The sequence below is a fragment of the Aricia agestis genome, chromosome 1 (assembly GCF_905147365.1).
Source record: "Aricia agestis chromosome 1, ilAriAges1.1, whole genome shotgun sequence".
Taxonomy (NCBI): Eukaryota; Metazoa; Arthropoda; class Insecta; order Lepidoptera; family Lycaenidae; genus Aricia; species Aricia agestis.
The window spans coordinates 17,751,790-17,767,335 of NC_056406.1; the positions used below are offsets into that span (position 1 = coordinate 17,751,790).

Below are 15,546 nucleotides of genomic sequence, written 5' to 3' on the forward strand. Positions count from 1 at the left end.
TTTATTTGAAGGAGTTCCTTCCGGAAAGTTTTACCAACTTAGTTTTATAAGCCTGTTTCTAAAACTTTGTTAATTTAATAAAAATAAGATATTACTTGTAGTATTATAATAAACTTTATTTAAATGCTAATGACAATATTTTCATGAACATATTTTATGTTTATAAAATTATCCAGAACCGAGCCAATAGAAAGAGATCAACGATAGAAAGAGACTATTGATTTGATTTGAATATTCCGAGACCCCAATAGACTACTCATAAACGTCTTTTACGGCGTATGTGAGAGATTTTCAGGCAGATTTTTTGAGAGGCTGTGATATTATATTTATTGTGTTAAGGCCATCATTTCCGAAGATATCACGTAACAGAATTCATTGAACAAAGGTGTTTTATATTTTATTACCCAACTGTACCTGTAGGAAGGTTGCACTTTACAGAATTCCTTCGGTCACGGCAAGCGTGTGACACACGCTTGACACGTTTGCATTAATAAAGCGCCATAGTTCATTGCACCTAATTATTCAAATTAATGCACTCACTCTGTAATAACTAAATTACCTGGTGCTACCACCGAAGAAACACACGCGATAAAAATAAATGCTTCATAATTTACTTTATAGCTTATTCATGCTATATATTATATTATATACAGCATGCTTCGGTTGAAATTATTTAGATCTAAAAAGAAAAAAAAACTGATTATCGGTGGCTATAAAGGTATACTTAAATTTAAATCTCATCTCATCTTAAATTAGTTGAATTGAGATTTCTTTCTAATATTTTAATCTGATGAAAAATAATATTTATTTATGTAAAGGGCGAAACGTGTCAAATCAAATGAAATTAAATCCAAATCATTTAATTATTCTAAGTTTTTTTATACGAATGATCAATCATTCGCATAAAAAAACTTAGAATAATACAGGCCGCAGTTGAACTATGTCTCCCCGCGACGTAATCACATCGCAACTACTGGCGAAAAGGCAACCACGTCGACATTTTGTCGGTACCACAACGCAACTACAAAAAGCTGCAGCGAAGTTATTCACACATAACCACTGCTTGACGGCATTTTGTCGTTGCGATTGGCCCTTATCCCATACAGCCCACGCTATCGCGTCACGTGATTTTTGATTTCGTGATGGAAAAAAATATTCGCCCTAGAAATTTAGAAAATAACTTTGTCAACCTAGTGTTGTGTCTATATATATATATATATATGCGATATATTTTTTTTGCATTGCTATCGGATGAATTATTGTCATAATGTAGATAGATATTTATCATAATATTTGTTTGTTAAATAAAAAACTAAGTTTAAAATTACTGTATCATGTTTTAACCCTCGGTTGGTCGCGCTTTTAAAATAACGCCGTTGGTCACCTGGGGTCTTTGAAAGCCCGAAAATTAAATGACATAAAAATGGCATAAATAAATATATTTCTTAACTTTTTTCTATATATTACTGTTATTTAATTCAATTTTAATTACATTTAGTAAAAATAATAATAATATTTTGAATATTTATAACCAAAACTCACATTTTAAAAATAGAAGTTAAAAAATGTCAAGTGGATACCGTCAGATAGGAAAATTTAAAAAAATGAACATAATTTGAAAATTGTGGTAAAACGTGTAGAAAACTAAAATAACAGTTACATTTCCTATAACTTAGATTGAAATTTAAAAAGCCAAGGCGAAATAATATATAACCTATTGAATGTTAAACATTGACAAATTTTGAGCACCAAAACATACTAAATTTTATAAATTTTCCTGTTCTAATACTTTAAACGCATGGTAAATATACCGGCAATTAGTTTCTAATCATCACCAAAAAATAATCATCATCATTTTGGTTTACGTGGCAAAATATGCATTTCTGGAAAAGTTCGTCTAAAACTTCTTATAAGCGACATAAAACATTAAGAACCAACACACGAGCAATTTAATTGATTAATTATTAAAATACAATGAAAATCACAAAAGAAATCCATTTCAGTCTGAAAATTGTATGAAAATATCAAATCGTATTTAGTTACACGGTTAGTCACCTGGGGTCTTTAAAGACCCCAGCGTGAATAAACACATCTGTAACAAACACTACATGCACACGAGCTCAGATGAGTAGCAATTATATCGAAATATAATTCTTTTTAGGAAGCTACCTAAAGAGCAGAGTTGCTACGATTAATTTAAATATGGTTTTTTCTCGTTTTCGCAAACTCCGGGCTTTTAAAGACCCCACGCGACCAACCGAGGGTTAACAAAACGTTACGACGTTGGACCTTTGTTTCAATTGCGATATTATTACGTATTGCTATGGAATCCAAAAATGGATGTTGCATAATAATTATATTTATTGTGTTTGATTAAATGTTTAATTAAGGACTAGGTAGGATATGTACAACCAACAAAATATTGCATGATATTTGTATATCATTTGTAGATAATCGAAAATGCTATTTAGTTGAAAATATTCCACAATTCAACGTTTCAGTACAAATGAAAATTCGGCTTCTAACTTGCACCTCGTTAAGCCTACTTTTGAATATAACTGCTGTAGGGCGATTCCATTATCGCGGGTGCAACATTTTGACGCACTTAAAGCGTCCTACTGACAAAATAAAACACATTTATAAATAAATTATCTTTTGAAGGGATACATTTTAACTAGTTCAATCATAAATTGTAAATGAAAACTAAAATTAAATCTAAGAAAAGCCACAAAATATGTTTGAAGCACTATCGCGGGTGCAACCAAATTGGTCCTCTATTAAGGAAGAGTTCATTTGAGAATACTGTTAATTGTGGAACTTTAAGTAATTTATTAACCCATATTTCAAAAGTGTATAAGACAAAGAAATGATTTAACTAGATACAATTAATTTAAGTAATTAGTACTAGGAATTATTAACAATTTTCACGATCGCGGGTGCAACATCGGAATATCGCGGGCGCAACGAGTCTATAGAAATTGAATTTATTCATAAGTCTGCGACTAATTTCTACATTTTTGATATGCAATACATGATATTATTAGTAAATTGTAATAATACTATTTAAAATTTTATTATTTTTTATCGATCTGACAAAAGAAATTATCTAAATCACTAAAAACAATTAAATAATGTAACTTAAGCAAACCTTTTCGATGTTTTGTTATAAAACCGAACTATAGCACACCTTTAATTCAAAATTAATATTTATAATTTAAAAGAATATGGGAGAATTATAAGTAAAAATATTTTTTTCAAAGAAAAATATTAAATATTTATGATTTTTCCTGTCATTTGTAGCATTTCTTCTAAAATATTTAAAAATAAAAGAATATAAATCATCATTTTGAAACATCTGTTAAGTAATACATGAAATATTTCGAAAAATATAAAACACGATGTGACTCCATTCAATTTTTTATAAATCTTGTAATTACATGTAAAGTAATAATAAAAAATATAATCTAACATTATTGTTTATTTTAATATTAAGAAATAAGACGAAAATCACTAGAATAGTCAAAAAAATATTTGTTGCATTTCCAATTGTACTGCTTCGATCGCGGGCGCAACCACTTTAAGGTTCTGTTTTTTTTTAATAATAAAATAGTTTGTTCCAATGATTAATTCTAATTTCCCTCACATTTCTCCTTACTTTCACAAAGTTTTAAATTATTAACAACATATTTTAGCGAGAAAACTAAACTTTTGTACCTTTTTTATCGCGGGTGCAAACATGGCAATTTTCCTTTAATAATGTTTGAAAACTATTTCAAAATTGTTTTTTTTTTTGCACCGAAATAGAAACTTATATTATACAGTCAATATTATGTAATGAAATTCAACTTCGAGATAGTGATTTAGAGTAAAAATGATCATGTGTGGCATAAGCAGTTTTTCTCGCGCTGTTAGTTGATATCACTTCAAAATGCTCTAAATCATTCAAATTACAATTTTTACTCATAAAAGTTCTTTTGCTAGTAAATATGAATCTTTTTATTTATAATTCAATAAGAAAATGTAACAAATGCTAGACTTTCAAAATTCGTGTTGAGGGTCGTCTCTAGTGGAATCGCCCTGTAGTAACTGCTTCTATAAAAGTTTGAAACAAAAATACGGAGTTTATTAAAACGGAATTCAAAATTTGTTTATGATGAAAAATCAACATCGAAACACAGCGAAAAAACGTTTTCACATTTCGTTTGTATCAGTTGCTAGTTTAAAAAGTTTTAAGGTTCAAGTTGCTTTATTGTACAAAAGTTAGATCAGCTATTTTTTAAAATAGTCATAAAGCAAACAAAACATTTATTACTTAGGGTCAACCCACACGTACCACAACCACATCACGTCGCAAGTCAAGCAGTGGTTACGTGTGAATGGCGTCACTGCAGCTTTTCGTAGTTGTGTTGTGGTACCGACAAAATGTCGACGTGGTAGCTTTGTCGTCAATAGTTGCGATGTGATTACGTCGTGGGGAGACATAGTTCGACTCCGGCTTGTATAGCGGAAATACGTGTTGATTAAACTCAAGAAATTCGAAGAGGAAACATTATTATTGCTATCCTTGCGAGAGCGCGGGCGGCGTGCGCGCACTATCGTTGCATTGACGCAACGTTGTTTTATGTGGTCAGCCGTGGTTGCGATGTCACACGCGGTCGACGACTGCAAAATGTGATACGTGTGAACAGTCTTATTCACTTACGATACGAAATATACGCCCGAGCACGTGGTGTGGTTGTGGTGTGGGTGTTTTACGTGTGGGATGGCCCTTAGTATTTTATTTACTATTATTCTATTACGAAGCTTATAACAATATACGACTTATAATTAAATTAAAAATGGTGTTTTCCTTCTAAAAATGTTAACTTCGTATAAAATTAAGTTCAAGAAAAACCTAACTTTCATGTATTAGCACGACCATATCAAATTAAACGAGGTACTCGTAGCGTAAAGACTAGTGGTGTCAACAAATAAAATGAACCGAGACGTTCTCGAATTCAATCTTTCCAGCGAAAATCCTCGAGTATAAATGTGCTCGTAGGCCTTCGAGTTACTTTATTATCTCTCCGATATGAATATATTCGTAGCTCACTTTGCATCTGAGCTCGCCAGGTGAAAACTGATTCTTTTGAGGGTTAGAGATATTGGTTACAAGTAGAAAGCAAGCAGAACTATGTTCGTTTTATTTCTTTTTTAATAACATTTTAACAGACTCTCATAATATCTCACACTGATGTAAAAAAATACAATGAGAACAATTTGAGACTAAAAACTATAAAATTTAGTAAAGCTTACTTTACGTAAGTCCTTAAAGGTAAGTAGACACGTCCATATTAAGTTAAGTGACTAACAACATTCAAAGTTGAACTTAAAATTGTGCCACACGTCGCAGAGTCAGCATTTATATTTTGAAGAAGACTCGGTATGTTTTATTCAAGGTAATTCTATTCACACACAAGCCGTGCGCTTATGAAATTCTAAATAGCGAACCTGAGACGAGTGAGTTCCATAATTCAACCGAATGAAAACAGTCGAAATGCTAATAATGATGAAATGTAAAATGTTGTGTACTGTGTCACTATAAATAGTGGGGAAAATGTACAGACAGCCAACACATTTCGAATGCTTAAAGCTCTTAGGATAAATTCGAACACAGTTGAATAAATTTTGCATTAGTACCATTAGGGTAGTCAGTGTAAGGATCTCAATCTGAAATGTTTTAGATATGCGATTCTTTTTATAGAACAATAACCTCCTCTTTTTTGGAAGTCGGCTAAAAATATAACTTATTCACAATCGTGACAAACTCGTGAGTATTTCTGCGACTGAAAAAAGGTGAACAAATTTTTTTATGCCCTAAAACTCAAAACGGTTAGCATACCATAAAACATCTTACAGTGAGGGGGTAATCCAAGGCAGCATCGCTACAACGCAGTAAACAGAAATATTAAGCGTACAAACTTCCCAAGGTCGACTGGCACGTAATAAAACTGTTTACTTCAAATTATTAAGTAGGTTCGTATAGTTGAGTGAAGTATAAGAGGTTTCTTTCAGTAGCTACGTAGGCCAGGGCCGCGTTGCTCGTGTTTAAAAATTACATGTACTAATTTCGCTGAACATATTTCGTTGAACATAGGCGCTTATGATATGAAGAGGCGTTATTTTTTACGTCAACCCCGGGGGAAATAACGAAACTACTCTCCTTAAGCGAATCCAACACTTAATCATACAATGTAAAAAGTTTGACAAAAATAATCAGCAGCAGTTCTAAAATCACAATAATTATGCTCTTACAAAGTTTTAATTCTGCGCATTTCTTCCATGTTTCTTACAAGTCGGTACGCATTTATATACTTAATGGTATATTATATAATTAAATCATAATATTTCGCCACTAATCACTTTTCGTATTTATATAATTCGAGGCGAGTCCAAACGCTCCAGGATGTAATAAACGGAGAAAAATGTTTCTGGCAATATTTATCATACATCTAATATTCCAGTAATCGGCTTCGGAGCGCAAACAAACGCCATAAAGGATTTATCTTTATTAATTCATCAATCGTGTTGTTTATGTCCACAGAGTTTCGGTTTCATTAACGAGGTCTACCCATAAAACGCCGAAAATCAATATGAAGATATCGGCGAGAGAATTATCAGAATTCGACGATTTACTTCGGGCCGATAAAGACTGCGGGTGCTGGTAGATAAGCTTTCCACAACCTTTTCTGGTAGCAATTATATAACGTCTAAAGAACTTTTTTTGCTTAGACCTTTTTGTAACTCTGTTGTCGTGTATTCGGAAATCAGTTTACGAATGAAATATGCAAGTAGTTTCGAAGTAGTCAGCAAGACATTAAATATCAAGCACACACGCAAATATTGACGTTCACGTCGTATTTGATAAATAATGCTTCCGCAAATGTTTTCTTTTCGAGTCGTCCAACTCGAAATACAAAAGCGAATAAATTTTAAAGCGTAACTTTTGAAGTAACATATGTTGCCGCTGTGGCCCGGTTCAAATCGCCGTAGTTGTGTATAGAAGGCTCAATGGCAATTGTTTGTGTGTTAGACTTGCATTTGGCTGGATATCGAAATTCGAAGCCACTCGGTATATGTTGCTATAATCCAGCTATATTAACAGAAAATCGACGACAGCACAAACGATGTATCATTCACACGTCTCTATTTGTCTATTTGAAACTACTAGGAAAATATTATGGTCTATGGTACAAACAATGACGTGTTTGTACCATATTTATACAAACTAGAGATCGCCCAATGGTCGAAATTCGACCTTAGTTTCAACGAAATTAGGACTACTACCTAAATTTTGTATAAAATATTGACTTTATCTTTTTTTTCAACTCTTGTCTCTGGCACTTAGCTGATCTCAGACTGGCCGTGTAAGCATTGTCTAATAGTATCTAAGATTCAATAAAAAAAACTATAATCCATTTTCAATTTGTCAACTTGTTGTCAACAGACTTCAACCATAAATAAAAGAGTATAATTCGTATGTATACTCAAAAATCTATCATTTCTCATGTGTGTGTGTTGTAGTGTGTGTAATGTTTTATTTGTTAAAAAAATGTATGATAAAAGCATTATTTCAAAATAATATTAGCTCAATGCACTCCTTCACCGTATAAACTATAACTGTGCAAAATTCCATGCACCTACGTTTCCCCATTTTTTCGTAAAAAGGGTTACAAAGTTTTTCGTTCGCGTATTAATATTATGATACATATAAAATATCAATATTTATACAAATATTGACATTTAATATGAATTTCTGTGATCCACTTCGTGGTTTGGACCCAAAGCACTTATACTTTGTGTATTCATCAATTTATATTAAGTAAATAAATTGTACAAAATAATATACATTGTACAAATTACCTTTTTTAATAAATATATTTTCCCTTACAAAGTATATCCACCTTTATACAAACAGCCAAGAAACTAATTAACGTTTATTAGATAAGGTGGAGCTGAGAGGATAAACTAAAGTAATACGTTTCAATTTTAACAATTGCTCCCTTAGCTGAAATCCTCGTTCAGGCGGTTAGCTGAAATTGTTATGACAGAGCCAAGTGTTCTCTTAACGCGAATAAATATTTACCATTTATATCATTTAGCCGTCGAAATATAAAGAAAAAGAAATGTTAGCTGCGAGAAAGGCTTTTATTAGATACGGTATCAGTAGGTGGGTCTAGATAGCCTCGTTAACTAGAACGATTAAGGAAAAAATGAGCATTTAAAAATTAACGCACTCGTAATTTAATAAGTGTTGCGCTTGAGGGAGAGGAAGTTTTCCATTAATAATTATGTATTTTTCTCTTGTTGCGACTATGTCTTATCATCACGAAATATCAGGCTTGGATTCTACTTACTCGTATTGACACTTAATGTTATTCTATAAAAAGGAAACCGTGTTTGTTTATAATATAATATAAAATGTTTCCCAACTTCATAATAATATGTCCATAAATTGCAAGCCACTAAACCCTCCTCAAGAATCTAGCCCACATTTTGTCTCGTAAATATTTAGAATTCTTTTGTACAAAAATTAAATAAGAGACTTCTTAAATATATAATATACATGTTATGTTATAATGTCGGAAAAACTAAAGTAACAAAAGCAAACGGAATATGTTAACATATCGATCGTTGCGTTTGATATGTTTTGCCGTGGGCTAGGCGATGTTTTTGTAAGACATTTTAGGACGGAACGCTTTGTGTTAAGAAACCTATCCGCCAAAATGTATACTGATCCTTGGACCAAAAAAATACATTGGTCTACTTGTTTTTGAATATAGAATCCGGCTAGCTTATAAACTATATAGCTTTTTTATGAATTACAGAATAATATTTTAGAATAAGATTATACTTAAATAAAAAGACTTTTAAGTAGTTCTTATATTCTTCACTCTTAAGTAAGTATTATAGAAACATTTTATACAAATACTCAAGTCGCCTCGGTTAGTACTGTCGCGGTGAGCTTATCAACGTCGCAGTCAGTGAACCCTCACGTCAAGTGCACCTCAGCTCCTCGAGAGACGTTTGACACTTATTTTAACTGTGACTACACGTACACCGCCTATTAAGGCCCCTCTCCACGTTATGTTAAGATAAATAAGGGACCATTCATAAAGTACGTTACACTATTTTCATGATTTTTAGACCCCACCATGCCCAGGTGGTCACATTTGTGACGTGATTGACGTCACTTTGCAATTTTACATGTGAAAATTATAACCTCAATAATTTAAATTTCACTATTCAATTTATTGAATTTAAAATGTGATATCACAAAGTTAGGACCCCTCCCATCTCCTTGTCTTTCTTTAGGTGTGACATACTTTATGGATATCCCCTAACTATGATTGCCACCAGGATGGTGAAGCTCACTGTAACAGGGACGAATTGATCGATCGTCGATTGGCAATTATAGATACGTACAATTTATATCAACACGTTTGTAACTGCTTGTGTTGGTCGCAAAACAGGGATGTTTTTTTGGTATGTGCATTTATTACATCGTCATGTCAATAAGAAGGGTCTGTTACATAAAAGGCGATATTTTTATTTGTAATCTAATTACCTTATTATATTTTCAAATATTAATTACGAGTGCGTTCAGAATTTTCAAAATGTTAAATTTGTAACACGTTCTAAGTAAATAACTAAACAACTTTGAGTTTTGTCATATTCTGACGACCTCTGTGGCTCAGTGGGTGGGCTGTCGGTAGCTCAAGCCCGGGGTCGCGGGTTCGAATCCCGCCGACGAAACAAAAAAGTTTTCAAAGTTCCTGGGTCATGGATGTGTATTAAATATGTGTATTATATAATAAAAATCTTAAATAATATATGTATAGTATAAAAGTATTAAATATATTTCCGTTGCCTGGTACCCGTAACACAAGTCCTTCAGGTACTTAGCACGGGGCCAGACTGACGTGGTGTGAAGCGTCCATAAAAAAAAAAAAACTAAAAAGTTTACTAATTGAACGAGTTGAAATATAATCTAAAACGTTATTTAATTCTCGTGTAATGATTTTTTATAACGAATATTTAACTTTGAACAAATTAAAAGTTTTAATAGCTGCACAATTAAAAGTTTTAATTTTACCTAACGCACTACTACCGCCTCGTAATCTAAATACAAAGGAGCTCCGGGATTTAATTTGCGAGTGTAGCTAAGGATAACATTAATCTCCACACTTATGCTAACGCCGAGTAATGGGCTATTACGGCCACAAATTGTACTTATGATTGATGTCAACTAACCTTCATCAAACTTAGTTCCTCTTAGAATTTAGGAGCACATGATTGTCCCTGAACTTGTAATAATATTACAAGATTCAAACTAAAATTGTTTTGAACGTATACACGTCAACTTGAGAGTCTCCTCCTTTTAGTTGGTTAAAATGTAGCGAAAATTGTTATTCAGCCCCTGACAAAAATGGCTCAGCACGAACGAAAATAAATAAAAATGTACAACCCCTAAGGACTAGTTCGTATGACTGCGCCTCGCCCTCTTGGGGTTACTCCAATTGTTCGAGATTGAACGAGAACGTAAAGTGAAAGAGTACACTGAGAATTGTACTGGATCAAAAATAAATCGCAAACATGATAACAATAGCACTCCACGTCTTATAAGCGGAATGAATGTTTTGTGACAATCATTTCGAAAAAGTGAATTTTTCATGTTCGCGTGTTCGTCTAAGCCAGGTCACTTTATTAGGTCACCAATACCAGAGTAAACAGAACTAACGAGTAGGCCGACTCAGAAGAGATCTCGAATTTTATACGTTTGACGTAGTACGGGCCAGGCCACAACACTGCGTTGCGGCGTCGTATCGCAAAAACTATATCGCACAGAAATGTGATGCGTTGTCACAACGCAAAAATGTCATCGGAAATCTCGCTGTCGCGTCGCAAATTTCCACGATGCGTTCTGCGATCGTAGATATTTACGATGCGACGCCGCAACGCACTGTTGTGGCCTGGCCCTTTGTCATATCGGCCGGCGCGTGTCATACTAATGCGTATATTCGCCCGTTTGTTGAAAGTCGAGGTACTCCTTAGTTCTGTCTACTACAAATTTTTGAGATATCTTGATTATAAGGCACAGCAATGTTCAGATAGCTACTACAAACTCAGGCGCCAAATCAGTGACATATGTTTCTTAGTTAACATCGCAAAAGGTTCCATCGACTGCCCTGAATTACTCTCAAAAATAAATTTACGAACCAACCGACAAGGATTTCGTCACCGGCCTCTACTTGATGTACCTTCTGCAACAACTAATAATAGAAATAATGCATTTTTCTTACGAAGCACTTATGCTTTTAATAAAGTATAGCAGGACATTGACATTGACCTATTTTGTACTAAATCTAACGTTGTAAAACGACTATTGGCAAATTCATTCTTTGACTAGGATTGTATAATAATTATTGTGTTTGAGGTACTTAGTATTATTACTTGGTTTTGCTCATAACTCTCATTGTATTATTATTTTTTCTCTTGTATTTAATTTATTTGTCTTTATCTTTCCAAAATTAGTTAATATAAGTATATTTAAGATTAATATAGTTTGACACATTTGTGCTGATTTGTATAATGATTATCTTTTTACATACATGTGGAGGCTTGTCATTAGCTATTTAGTTATCTAAATTATTGTACTAGCTATTTAAGTTATTTGTCTGTAAGCCTTCTGAATATAAAATAAAATCAAAAAATAAAATACTCTGCCAATATTCGTATTGTATAAGTGCGGCACGGTCGTCGGACCGTGCCATTTATATGGACACTTTATTCTACGAGTATACGCTACGAGTGCTACGAAGCTACGGATATCTCGTAGCGTCTCTACGACGAAACTAAAGTGCTACGACACCTAACATCGAAGCGACGAGTGCTACGAATTCATGTCAAACAAAGTGGACTAAGAGCGCTACGACATCAGCTGACATCGGAGCGGGCGGTGCTACGGAGTCACGTCAAAATGGACAAGTGCTCCAGTCTTTGAGCCCCCGTAAGTGCGACGGGAATACGTCGCAAAATATTATTTGAGCTTAAGTCGACAGAGTATGTGCCGAAAGGTTTATATTTTCTACGATTTTTCATAAAACGTTTTATTATGTGTTGTGTGTACGGCTACAAAAAAGCATCATATTCTATTTTAAAAAAAAGGTCAGTATAAATTATTATACAACATATTCTTTTATTTTATTAAATTCCTGGTTCCGTTCGCATTAATCTTAACTTCCGCTCAATTCTTGTTCCGCTTAATCCTAACAAGAACAGTTCATAAACTCTGGAATAACCGCTCATTATTATTTAAAGATTATTCATGAGACTTTTTAATACCACCGTAACGAACCTCGTATATATTTGAACGTAGGGAAAAGTTTGTAAATAAACATGGAGACGAGGCTGGAGGGGAATGTACGCTTTTTGCATTATCCGTATTATGCGCTGAACTACTGTTTAGGTATTGCAAAAAAAAAGTGTCTTAATGATTAATTTGTCGTAAAATGGATACTCCTAAATCCACGTTATACCTCGCGCATTTGATCCACATAATGTCACAAGCATAAAAATAACTTTATTTAAAAGACGTTTATAGATTTGGCGGTAAACATACATTTCTGTTACATGATCCACTTATTATTACTAGAGATCGCCCAATGGTCGAAATTCGACCTTAGTTTCAACGACATTAGGACTAATACCTATATTATGTAAAAAAATATTGACTTTATCATATTATGAGCTTTTGCCCGCGGCTTCGCTCGCGTTAAGAAGTATTATTATATTCAAACTTTCATCCCCTATTTGAACCCCTTGGGGCTGGAATTTATCAAAATCCTTTCTTAGCGGATGCCTAAATAAATAAATAATAAATAAATAAACGTTTATTCTGCCACCATTAAATGTTACACATGTGACATATGACATAATATAGGTATTATATACAGAACTGATATAAACAAGAACAAAATTAAAAATTAACCTATTTTACCTATAATCTACAGCTACAGCTAATTCATACATAAAAAAACTATCACAGGTAAACAAAAAAAAAGAAAAGAAAAAAACAATTAATGTATTGATATCACAATTATAGCACGCCAGTGTAACACCCAAGTGTGCAGAAACGGAGACCACTCAGGTTAAGACAACCGAACAGTCGTCCCTGATCTTCCGTGGACCCCTAATTTTCGGGCCGAGGACAAGCAGACGGAAGCTATATTTTAAAATTATAATATAATATTATATAAAAGACTTAGACATAATAGAGTGTTGAAAAATATAATGATACATTCTAATACAACATTAGACCAATGAAAGAATACATAATATACAGATACTAGATAGATAATATTGTTACTTGTTACATTATTATAGATATACCATAATATTGCATGTGTTGTGTATTTTTAAGTATGCCGGTAATATAGACGTAATAATATAATAATATGTTCTATAGTATGTATGAAAAAGGACTAACATTTTTTTTTTTCATAAATGCTACGATACTATGTCACAGAGTTGTTGCTTAAGTAAGTGTAATTTATATTTATTTTTAAAGTTAAAACTATTCTTCAACGATCGAAGCGGTCCGCCTACGTCATAACATCTACCTGCATGCCAAATTTCAACCCGATCCGTCCAGTGGTTTGGGCTGTGCGTTGATAGATCACTATGTCAATCAGTCAGTCACCTTTGAGTTTTATATATATAGATATAGATCTTTATCAACTCTTGTCTCTGCGACTCAACTGATCTCAGACTAGCCGTGTAAGCATTGTTTATTAGTATCTCAGATTTAATAAAAAAAAACATAATCCATTTTTCAACCATAAAAAACAGAGTATAATTAGTACGTATAGGCTTGTCACTCAAAAATCTGTCATTTTTCCCAGTGTGTATGTTGTAGTGTGTGTGACATTTTATTTGTTATAAAAATGTATGATAAAAGCATAATTTCAAAATAATATTAGCTCGATGCACTCTTTCACCATATAAACTATAACTGTGCAAAATTTCATTCACCTACGTTTCCCCATTTTTCGTCAAAAGGGATACAAAGTTTTTGGCTCACGAATTAATCCATATATATAAAAATGGATTTTCAATTGTGTTAGTAACGCTAAAACTCGAAAACGGGTTGGGCTAATTTTAGTCTTAAAATATTCGTAGAAGTCCAGGGAAGGTTTTAAATTGACACGAAGTTCACCGGGACAGCTAGTATACTTATCGATTTCAAGTATGCAAAACCACTAAAGTGTAACATATGAAAAATACGTGGCGTTTTAATTTTGATTCGGCGGGAAACGATCACTTATTTCTCAGGATCCGCATGTCAGAAGCAGAGTAGACAGAGTTATGTCTATTGTGTCAGAAGTGTACAAGCCACAAAAGTTTGCTAACGTTTATATCCGTCTACCATGGTGGCAATTTTGGCGGTAATCGTAGTACTTGTTTCGCAGGTTCCGCATATCGAATGCATACAAACCGCATGTACGGAACATCCGAGGATAACGGGAACTAAGTGGGATGACACCGGCTCTGGCAAAATCCACTTTGCTAATGCGTCCCTGGACAAACGCCACTGATATTTAGATATTCGAATTTCACTCAGTCTTAAGCAAACGCGCGCTCCATTAGCTTTAAGCCAAAGGATAGCCTTACTGACCAATACAAACAAAATATACTTTGAAAATATATAGATATGTAGCTATTCATTTATCGCAGGGAAGCCTTATGTTTTTTTGCTCGAAACTGTCCTATGACTTATCTCGGGATTTCCACTTATCCCGATTTGGTTTGAAACTTGAAGTGTAAGAAAGCTAATAGGTACACTGACAAACACACATTTGAATTCATAAAAATATTTGCACTATTAGAGAAATTGATTCCTAGGCATATGGGGGACCTACGAAGTTTGGTTATGTCGACCCAGCCAACAAAGCACAAATAACATTGAATTGACATGATCCGACCAAATGACGTTGGTCTGTCAACTGCCTAGGAATAAATTTCCTCGATGGTACATTAGTACCAATAAGTATAATTTGAAAATTTGTTTCCCTTTCTTGAGGCTTGAAGGTGACATTGTCTGAGAAAACACCATTCGCCCGTTTTATTATTTTACTAAAATTAGTACTAGCTCCATTGTCCATTTGTCCTTGTTTATTCTCCAACTTTCATGTGTGAAAAAAAAAAAAACAAGCCACGCGTTCCTTTTGATGTTAAAAATGATCAAAACGCTCAAGATGCCTCCTATTTTGAGCGTTTTGATCGTTTTAACATCAAATGGAACGCGGGGAAGATTTTAAGTCAAAACACTAGTGTATATTCTTCAAGAGGACTATTATGAAGGCGTATCAGTAGGAGTAAGAACGAGTCTTATAGCACTATCCCCTGTGTACGCTCATTGTTACGTTATCTGTGGCGTACCAAATGCCCAACTGGGAAACATTTCTTCGCATTTTCCCTGAACATATTATATGTTATATCTGATAC

At 33.5% G+C, this 15,546-nt stretch overlaps 1 protein-coding gene across 14 annotated transcripts in view; it reads right to left on the minus strand.

Annotated features, from left to right (window-relative positions):
- The window catches only part of LOC121729849 (neural-cadherin), a 383,323-nt gene that overhangs the window by 103,020 nt on the left and 264,757 nt on the right, over positions 1-15,546 (minus strand). The gene's annotated exons all lie outside the window — the stretch shown is intronic.